This window comes from Mastigoproctus giganteus, chromosome 5 (assembly GCF_048544385.1).
Source record: "Mastigoproctus giganteus isolate SK-2022 chromosome 5, ASM4854438v1, whole genome shotgun sequence".
Classification (NCBI taxonomy): Eukaryota; Metazoa; Arthropoda; class Arachnida; order Uropygi; family Thelyphonidae; genus Mastigoproctus; species Mastigoproctus giganteus.
Window position 1 is genome coordinate 171,306,963 of NC_143579.1, and position 11,581 is coordinate 171,318,543.

The window sequence follows — 11,581 nt, forward strand, 5'->3', positions numbered from 1 at the left end:
TTATATGATTGAAGATTACATGGAAGGGGAAATACATTTCACCGTAATAATGTAAAAACCCACACAATTCCAGCTATCAGTATTATCGCAAATGCAATAAGATCAAGTTTACTACCCATTTATAATATATTTCACTAACAGAAAAGCCCATTAAACTGCAAATTGTTATTTTTTTTATGGTAGTGACCTCCAGAAATGTACTCCTCTGCTCACGCCTCATGAAATTTCTGTTCAAACAGAAAAATGCGAGCTCTTGAAAACCTTAGCCTACATCACCTGTTACCTTGTGAATACAGTGAATGACAGTGTCTCCGACTAATGCAACTACAGCTCTCACACATTTGACTTTTGACATTTTTTAAGCTTCGTAAACTTGTATGTATTGCTGCGCTGGGCACTACATTCAGCTTGGTGCCAGGTTTTGCATTTACCTAGTGTTACTCACAGACGAAATTGCGCATGAGCTAACACAAAAATTGCATTGTTTCCTAATATATCCGTCGTGGTGAAGAAAATTTGCAGTGTGAAAATGCCACGTTATAGCAGAACTTCCTGTACCTTACAAAACAAGCTGTCTAAAAAGTTCACACAAGTGCAACAGTTAAGTTAATGGTATCTTTTCCCATTTCTTGATAGTGAAGGGATTAAAATAAGTCCTGTAACTTAAAGCTGTATACTGGGTTAAAAGTTTTCCAATTTCTAAAGCCATTAGCATTGACTGAAGTGTTCTGTCTCCATACCTTGTAGTCATTGAATTAATTCAATTTTTTTCTAGTCAAATATGAATGGTTTGGAAGAGAGCTACAACATGAGGAAACTTTTTTTTTATATAAAAATAACAAGTAATAATTTGCAATAAACTCTTGACCACTGTTATAGTTTACAGTGGTAATCAATGTATGGCATCAGCCCATTGCTTTATTTAGGTATAACAGGACCTGGTGACTTTTCTCTATAGTTAAACAGTAAAATTAGAAAAGAGATCTAATTCTGCTCACAAAGATCCAACAAACATGACACAAAGCACATAAACCTCCTATGCCACAAAATTAATTAAACAAATAAATGAAAACTCTATATCCTACATTGCAGTTGCTATTTTCACTCCAATACTTTATCACCAATTGCTTGAATAGCATTTGCTGTTTAACAAACCACAAAGTAGGTGACTAATCTTGATGCTATCAGGGGTGTATTTATAAATTGATGGGCCATAAAATATTAGTACATAGGCTCTAAAAATACATCTGTATATGGATCCCATAAGGAGTGAATGTTGTGGGGGAAAGAGAAGGGGGATTTTCAAATTATGATGCCTGCAACATTAATTTTAGGATTTTCTTCTCATTTGAAGAAGAAAATAGGTTTTTTTTTTTTTTTTTTTAGAAAATTATAATGACTATAGTACAAACCACTTATGAAATGTGTCTCATTTCAAAAGATAATGCAATTAATGAAAATAATTTTGAACTTTGGATGGTTTTTCTGGCATCTTACAATGGGCCCAAAGCAAAAAATCAGTCATGCATACTTCCTTCCAATCAAGCACCCCTACAAATTTTATCTTTAGTAATTTCAGATTCCAGGAGTGTTTATATCGTTTGCTGTCATTCTCTGTAAAATTTTGTATTGTTTTAAATTGTATTGTAGTAGAATACAATACTTGCTCAACAATTCTTATCACCAAGTTAGGGTTAAAGAAGATAAATGTTTTGATCAGTGCCTCTCTTTATTAAGCATGCTCAATGCTGATGGGATTCTTCCTCTTGCTCAGAATATTCACCTGAGAGGGCATAAATTCAGATTGAGGAAAGACAGATGTAGGACAGATGTGCAGAAATTTGCCTTTAGCCAGCAGGTAGTTGGTTGGTGGAACAGACTTCCATCCCTTGTTGTGGAAGTTGATAGCCTAAATAAATTTAAGGCTCAGCTGGACAGGTATTTCGGACGAACGGAGGGGTGAAATGGAAGTGTTTTTTTTTTTTTTTGGCTGATGCTGCATAAGCTTGCTTTCTTGCATCATATGCCTCTACTAATGCTAATGAGTACTGGCAAATGATGCAAGAAAGCAAGCTTATACAGTAACAAAAAAATACAATAAACAACAAATAACACTTCCCATAACATCCACTTTAATAATTTGTCTAATTCTTCCTTGAATTTATTCAAGCTACCTACTTTCACACCAGATGTAATTTTTTTCCACAAACATTATCTGATGACTGAAGGCAAATCTCCATGGAACCTATCCTGCAAACATCCTCCCTCAATTTAAAATTATGCCACCTTGTGTGGTGTCTGAGCAAGAGAAAGGATGCCATCAGTGTTTGGCTTACGTAATCCATTCAAGGCCTTAAGCACTTCAATCAGATCGCCTTGCAGATGCCCAAGCCCCAGATGTTGAAATTTGCATAGCAGAAGCATTTTGTTCCCCTCGCTAATCTTGTTGCCCAACTCTGAACTAGTGTCAATAGATCCTTCCTAAACCGAGGCTTCCACACCCATGTACAGTACTCCCGATTTGGCCCAATACAATGGGATAATCACATCTATGTCCCTGCTGACAAAACCAATGAACTGTCCTAGCAACTCATCTGTATGGCTCAGAGAACGTTATATCTGACTGCACAATTACCCCCAGATCTTTTACAGTCTCTGCTGTCCTGTGATACTAAATAGTCAGTATATTATTCTGGGGTTACTGCTAACCACATGTAACTGCTTGCATTTGTCATTGTTAAACTTCATTTGATCCCCCTTTTTCAGCCCATCTGCCAATTTTTTTTTTTGTTCTTGTTGCAGTAGCATACCATGATACTATCTATAACCACCCTGTTAACCTTTGTATCATTTGCAAACTTAGACATTAAGTCTGATATGCCTTCATCAGTATCATGAATAAATAAATATTGAAAACAATGAGCCCAGCATTTGAACCCTTGGGGACTACTAATAAGAGTAGTGCCCATTGATAACCACCCTGTTTTCTTCCACCGGACCATCCCTTGAATCCATTATCCCTAATGCCACACCACTCTAATGTTTACAGTAGTCTTTTGTGTGCAACAATACCAAAAGCTTTTCTGAAATTTAAGTATATGATGTCAAAATAATTTTTTGCATCCAGTTCCTTTGTTACTGCATCATAATATCCTAGGATGATATCGTGTCTGATCAAATTGGTCAGACAAGATTGCCCCTTAACAATTCCATGCTATGACTTCTGCATTTCTGTCTTGATGATCCTGCCTTGTTTCTTTAATCAGTGACAGCATCATTTTCCCTGGAATAGAAGTCAAAATAACAGGTCTGTAATTACTTATATCACCCTTTGATTCCTCTTTGTGAACTGGGGATACATTCTCACATAATTATGGCTAAAGGTTTTCTTACCTTCTTTGCTGCCTCCCTTAATATAATTATTTAGATCCCATCCACCCCAGGTGAATATAAGTTTAGCTTCAGTTTACCTTCCACTTTTCTCTAATTATCACAAAATCCTCTAGTTCCCTGTTAGAATTTGATACATTTTTGACACTCCATACCTAAAAAAATTCCTCATGCATACACGAGGGGTGATCATTTAATATGTGGACTGGTGCAAGATCTTATCTTAATTTTCGTCATCTGATTCATTTCTCCTTCTCAAAATACTCTCCCTTGAACTTTACACACTTTTGACACTGTTGTACCCATGTATTAAATGCTTCTTGCCATTTTCAAAAGACTGTGAAGTGCTGTGGATTTGTGAGCATCAATTGTGTTGGATGTGAAATGCTTACCTTTCAGAGCTTTCTTCAGATGTGGAAACAGAAAGAAATCACATGGGGCTAATTCCGGTGAATAAGGGAGATGCGACAGAACCTCAGCACCTATGACAGTGATCATTGCCTGCATAATATTAGCCACACGGGGCCTGGCATTGTCTTGATGAAGAAAACCACTTCACATCGAGTAGTTTGGTCACACAGGAATATTGCCGTCCTACCAAGACACTCATTACCATACATTTCATTTCTTTAACTGTTTCCGATGCATTTAAGACCTGTATGGCACAATAACAAATCATTGTTCAATCTATGTGTCTGACATGATACTTGCTTCAAAACGATCATCAGTGACATGTGGCTAAAAAACTCTTCACACAACACTAGCTCGACAAGTATTGCCATGCACACACAGTCTGCTAAGTAGTGATCAGGGAGAGTGACCGTAGTGGAGTTATGGAAAGTTTATGCAGTAAACATAAAATCTTGCACCAATCTGCTGGCAGAATGTACTATATTTTTGATTCTGTTCTAAATTCCACAGTTCTGTTTGGCATCGCATTGATTTTGTCAGATTCTAGTTTTGCTGTGGTTCTTCAGATTTTACTAACAAGTGTTATTTTGATGGTTAGAAGAAGAACGAAGATTCCTGAAACTCCGGTGGAAGTGCAGGAGATCTTGAAAGAGGAGGAATCAGAAGAAGAGTTTCTTCTCGAACATTCTTCAGAGGGCCCAGGGAGAGTCCTGGGCCCTCTGCCACCAGGCATGGTGTGCGAAAGAAAAGTGATGAAGAAGTCTCTGACCCAGATGGGTTTCAGGAACTTAACAAATACCGTGAGAAGCCGAGTCTTTGTGGCAGTTTGCCGTGAAATTGGACCTCACAAGCTAGACACTATCATTTCATATTGGGATAATATTAGAGAATTGTCCAAAAGGTCACACTTGAGAATAAGGAGCTGAAGGCTATGCTGGATGAGCGAGTCTCAAAACCCAGACCATAATATTGACGGCTAAAGATGAAACATTTCAGTCAAGTGACCAAGTCAAGGCTAAGCTGGTGGTAATATAGCACCAGTTTTATCATCTGTCAAGATTGTATCCACAAGACCAATATGGAATAGATGTGTGGCGGTTGAAGCATCTGGAAAAGACATTGAAAGGATTACAGAGTGTCAACAATATAAGATCTGGGCTTGGAGGTTGAGAGAACCCTTCAGAGGAGCCCCAAGCTTGTGGTTTTTGACATTAATCCAGATGTTGATCAAAGAACATTTTGTTCAAGAACTGTGGCAGAGAAACCTGGTTTGGTGGATAGTGGACTGACTAAAGATCAAGTGTTATTTGAGAAAACAATATTGACAAAAAACAAGGCTATAAGCTCTTCTGGCCTAAACAACATCTGAGAAGCTTCCGGACGTGTGAGAAGGTTCTTTGTGAGTCTTTCTTGAATTTATGTTGACTGGAGCTTGTGCCGGGTTTGTGAGCTGCTAGTCCAGACTCAATGTTATAAATGCATGGCATTCGGCCATGTGGCCAGGTATCGTGAAGCAGATGATGAGTTCTGTGGGCATTGTGCTAGATGGGGTCATACCCTTAAGAGTTGGGTAAAATACACTGATACACCGAAGTGTGTAAATTGTTGGCAGAAGAAATCCCCTTCTGCTCATGCAGCTGTCGATAAGACCTGCCCTGATTATATATCCTAGCTGTGGATATTCTCAAGAGGAGGATGGATTTTAGAGATTAGGGCTGTGGTGCTGGGCAGGGAGGACCTTTGCCAAGAGCAATTCTGAGTGGAGTTGGCATTATCCACTGATGCCTATAGATTCTGCTAAGCCTAAGATGTAGCTTGCAGTGGGGCTGGTGGAGTCCGGACCAGACGTGGGATTTTTGATATAGATTTATGTCAAATAGACAGATTACTGAGTGCAAATATTCTGATTGCTAAAGGATGCTCCTCCTACAAGATTTGTGGATTAGAGCTTAAAGTTGTTGATTTTGATTTAATTTAGTCATTGAATTGTATATTTTATTTTGCTTGGTGGGTTGCTGGAGCAATGGTTTCCTGGAGAGGGTGATCTACCTCCTCATTGGGGACAGTAACTAGTTGGTGGGGGCAGAGACCCCAGTGGTGGCTCGTGACTCTGATGTTTGCATCAGAGTCACGAGTTTCATCACACTTGTGCCATCAAATGTATGAGCAACCAGTTTTTCAGTATTTCCTTCAAGGATTATGCCTAATTAAGTGCAGCCGTAGCCTAGTGGTCAGGCGCGCGGGTGCATAAGTACACGTGCCTTGAGTGACCCGGGTTCAAGCCCGTGACTGCTGAATACGGTGCTGTTTCTTGTTGTTGTTGTTATTTGGTTTTTAGGAGCATTAGCAACTAAGGCCATATTGCTCCGGGATATGCGGTGGTCATTCCCTGACCTTTCCGCATTCTCCGTATTTGGTGGTGACAGGCTCGAACCCCGGTCTAATCAAGAAGCGTGTGCTATGCACTGCTGCTCCTTCCCACCTGGCTACGGAGGCGCCTCTGTTTCTTGTATTCTGTCTATCTTGTGAACTCCTCTGACTGGTTGGTCGTCCCAGAGTATAAACAGAAAATTTATTTATTTATTTATTTAACTGATCTAGAATGCACTTTGATATTCTGTCTGCCGGTTGGTTTTCTGGAGTGAAAAAAACCCCAAAAACGCTAAAAAAACATTCACATCTCAGAACAATTACCATTTGTAAATGTTCTGAAACATGTCGTGTCATCAGCCATGACAGCTACGAATGAAGCTTCTTTAATTTCTCTTTTTATTTCATCCCGGTATATTTGCAGCAAACAGTAAAGAATATCATTCTGAACAGTTTTTGAAATGCCTTTAAATTTTGCATTACTTTCTAAATGGTTCTTTAAATTTGAATCTAATGTACAGGGAAATTTATTAATCCTCTGAATTCTCCTGGATTTTTAGAATCATCTTTTTTGTCTTGTCCATGTAAAGGAATTTAAAACTGTCCACAAAATTTATCGCAGTCTATTTTAGATAATACCTCATGATTCTTGGTAACTTTTCTGTTATGTTTGCAGATTGAGTCTGTAGGCCTCACTAAGCTGTTCTTTAATATTTAAGCTTTCTAAAAGCGATAGTGAAATTACATTATCAATATGTTTCTTCGAACTCTCATGTTTTAGAGTTTTTTCTTTCATTCTGTTTATGTTTGTAAAGCCACCTTTTGTCCATGTTAAGTCACCTCCGAACAGTAAACATGGAAAACAAAACAATGTATTTTTAACTTCACAACCACAAAACCAACCTTCCCTTTGGTACCATTCAGTTTTAAAACTGCAAATATATTTATTATTATTACTTATTCCCCGCTGAGAAATTTGAATGTTTGGTGTGGGGCGGCCTTCTTTTTTAATTGCATTTTTTTTCTTAGAGAGATAATTGTGAAAAACTAAGTTACTGAAGTTTATTCACTGTCACGCAATTTACTTCATGGGGAAGCATGAAGGCCATGATCGAATCAATTTCACAAAATCGTGTGTCGTAGAAATAATGTTTTACTTACACGTCACCTCACTAATATAACTTCAACTTACCAAATTCGAGTTCAATTTGTAATTAAGCTGTAATCACATAATTACACTGTTGAATGTTGGGTATTGACTTAACACTGGTATTATTTAGTTACTTAATGGGAATTGGGGCGAATAACAAAAAGACACCAACATTGTGGCTATACACCCATCATGGTCAACGATGAAATCTGCACTGCATGCTTTGCAGTGACTGATTCATTTCCCTTATAAAAAATGTATACTGACAATTTGCCAATGGCAACCAACTACCAGATATTCACTGGAATGCAAAATGTGTCTGCCTGGCACACTGTGAGGCCTATGATTAATTAAACTTCAAAGTTGGAAACGATTTCGTCTTTTTATTGAAATGATTACTGGAAATAGAGGATGCGCATACTTTATGCGGGTCATGTTAATAAAATAATATTCAATGCATTGCGTTGTTCTTCACAAAATTTCATATAACTCCGCACACTGTATATCTAGATTTAAAAAGCTGGGGGTGCTGCAGTGCCTATGGATGAGCCACCCCTACCCACCGCAAGGCTAAAGGTTGTTCTGTTTTTATTTTGTTGTTAGTCAAAAGTCTGACTGAAGTTACTGTTGCTGTTGATAATTAACCTATAACAGGTTCTGAAACAACCACAGCGAAGTAACAATTAGCATATGGGTGGGAGCCCAGGGACTAATTAGTATAGAATTTGACAAATGACACTGGAATATGGCCATCCTACCAAGACACTCATTACCATACACTTCATTTCTTTAACTGTTTCTGATGCATTTAAGTCCCATATGGCACAACAATAAATTACATATCATTGTTCAATTTGTATGTCTGACATGATACTTGCTTCAAAACGATCATCAGTGACACGTGGCTAAAAAAACTCTTTGCGCAACACTAGCTCGACAAGTACTGTCATGCACACAGTCTGCTAAGTAGTGATCAAGGAGAGCACCTCTAGTGGCAGTTATGGAAAGTTTGTGCAGTAAACAAAATCTTGCAATAATCCGTAAATTAAATGATCACCCCTCGTAGATGCAAAATAATTTGCTTTGCCCATCACAGTAATATTTTTTAGTAAATCCCACATCAATACACGGTGATCACTACCACTTACTGGTTGTTTTATTTGCAGATTCTTAATTCATAAAGAGTCACTGCTAATAATCAGATCAAGAGAATTACTTTCTCTTATTGCCTCTTAAGATTCTGGTGCAGAAAATGGTTATCCAAGAATTCCAGAAAGGTTTTGCTATTATGTTAGTGACTAACCCACAAGTTCCACAAAATATGCATAAAGTTAAAAATCCACCATTATAAGACATTCTAATTTACTGATCCACTGTTTTTGTCTGAATAGTTGTTCCTTATGCAGTGTAAGCATACGGAACTAGGGTTTCTCTTTGCATGCTGTTGTTTGTTTGTTTGGTTTTTAGGAGCATTAGCAACTAAGGCCATATTGCTCCGGGAATATGCAGTGGTCATTCCCTGACCTTTCCGCATCCTCCGTATTTGGTGGTGATGGGCTCGAACCCCGGTCTAATCAAGAAGCGTGTGCTACGCACTGCTGCTCCTTCCCACCTGGCTACGGAGGCGCCCTCTTTGCATGCAGCTTTCTTCATCCTGGGAAAAGAAACTAATTTCTGGGTAATCCAGGAAATGGCAGTATATTAAGGGTTTTTTTATTGTTCAGTGATAAGATACCCTTTTAAAATTGGGAAAATTACTTACTTATGGCCATTTATACATTGTAATACTTGAATTGTATTCACCACCAGCTGTGGCTATTTATTATTTATAAATAAAAGGCTAAAATATTATATTCCTTATAATTAAGCACATCTGCAAATCAAAAAAGATTATTGTCTCGAATAATAATAACAGTTCTTGCTTCAAATGCTTGTTTAAATACTGAGCCTCACTTGAAATTGTTGAAGATGCATAGCTTTTGTCTTTGTATTGCTGCTGCTAATTTGTCTGCTAGTGTCATGGATTTTGTAATTTCCTGACTTTCCTCTTCTACTGAATGTGAAGACCAAGATTGTGATTCACCTTCATTGAAAAACCTTAACAATATCATCTTTAGATTCAAATAATTTCTTATGTGGTAAAGTGGGCAAGCAGAGAATAGCTGCACAATTTTCACATTTTTCCCAAATGTTTGAATACTGAATCAGCCTAACCAAAGTAGAATTTCTTCTCATTAACCCTCTGCATTAGTTTTTTTATTTTCTTGGCAAATCCTGATTTTTGTTGATTTAGCTCATCAATTATTATTAAAAGCAAATACACCCTCAGCAATTATCAAAGTTACACAATTTTTCTGTGACAGTTTATACTGATTGTAAGAGTGGCACATTATTGTGAAGGGTATTAAATTCTTCATTAGTTAGAGGTTTCTTTTCTTTAATATCAATCAAGGCTTTGGCAGTTGCCTATCTTATTTCTAAAAATCACTCAAGCATTGCCAGTAAACTGTTCCAACTAGTTTTGGAATCTAAAATGAACATCTTTTCATGACCATGCTCTGTTTTCATATAATTTTGTAAAATTTCATTCATGAGTGGCGACTTCCTAAATAATCTTACAATTCTTCTAACCTTATTGGGAGTTTTTCACTAATATCGTGGACCATTTAATGCCTTATTCTTCTTCATCTACATTTTATTAATTTAGAAAATTTTATAAATAGAACATTTTATAAATTTTATTAATTTTCTCAGTTGCAGTTAACTCCTCAATTTTAATTGCTGTTTTTCATGCTAATATTTATATCAGAATTACCTGTTTTTTCTTATAATGTTGTTGTTAATAGATTTGTTGGTGCATCAGCAGCTTAGGCTATAATGCACTACTTACTGTCTGATATGTTATTCGTTTTTCTTACAGGTGATAGGGATTCAGATAAGGTGATTTTCTTATAAAGTATGCCACATACAGCAAGACATATGCCATGAGCATAACATAAATATCATTTGCAACTAGTTTTCCAAATTTAATCATCATACTGGCCATCTGTAACAAGCAACAATTTGTAATGTGCTTCTGAATACTGAGATCAAATTCTTCTAGTTTAGCCTCTGCTGTTCTTACAGCATTTTCTGCAGAAAATAATCCAATAATTTTTACCATTCCAAAGCTCCAAAATTTGCCTTCATCTACATGAACATTTACATTTAAGTATCTTCTATTTTTCAAAGAAGAATATTCGCCAGGAGATATACTAAACCTTGATCCAGCTTTTTTCTTTGCAGAAATTTCATTTAGACTATAAAATATTTAAAGGCAAAGGCCTCATGCTACGAGGTAGAATGATTAACAAGTAAGTTAGTGCTAAAGTAACATTTTAATGTAGCCGTCTACCGAAATAGTTAAATTAATTAATTAAATTGGCATCGTTTTGGTTATATCTCATATTGTGAATGCCTTTCACAATGAGTTGACATGGTATTGTACTACCTTGAATAAATAACACTTCACCAGTGGAGAAGACTACTGTTATTTATTCTCAGCGGATACCACCACCCAGACAGCACCGTTTCCAGGGTACCTGTCCACAAACCGAAGAGGAGCCAACAAGCTTTGAAACGGTGCCGTCTGGGTGGTGGTATCCGCTGAGAATAAATAACAGTAGTCTTCTCCACTGGTGAAGTGTTTCTTCAAATAGGCCTCTGGGGTTGGGAATATTCATAATAATTACACAATACACCAACCAATGTTATAAATAGTGTTATGTTTATTAAAATAGTGTTGTAAATAAAATAAAATTCCAATAAAAACTAACTGTATAATATATGAATTTAAACCGCAAAGAATTATTTACAATAAAACAATGTAGATGAAACACAGAATGATAAAAGCGCTAAAATACCGTAGCTTTCAGAGGCATCCGCCTCCTTTTTCAATAGTGAGGCTTATCGTACGGCACATCCTTAAATATCAGCAGGCTCATGATTCTCAGCACATGGTTCCACAGGAGCATGGGCAGCACTCTCCCCATGTGCACTGGAACCGCTTATCCCATCCAAGACCCACTGCCTCAAAGAGATGACATGACGAATGCGGATTCCCCTGTCTCTATTAATGGTATTGCTCTCAGAGGAACAAATCCGTAAGCTCTCGAGCCACTTGCGATCCCAAAATCTATGTGCCGATCGATGATAACAGCTTCATCTGGGGAGATTTGATGGTGCCCTCCCAAAAATGTTCTGCCACAGCAGATCTTCCAT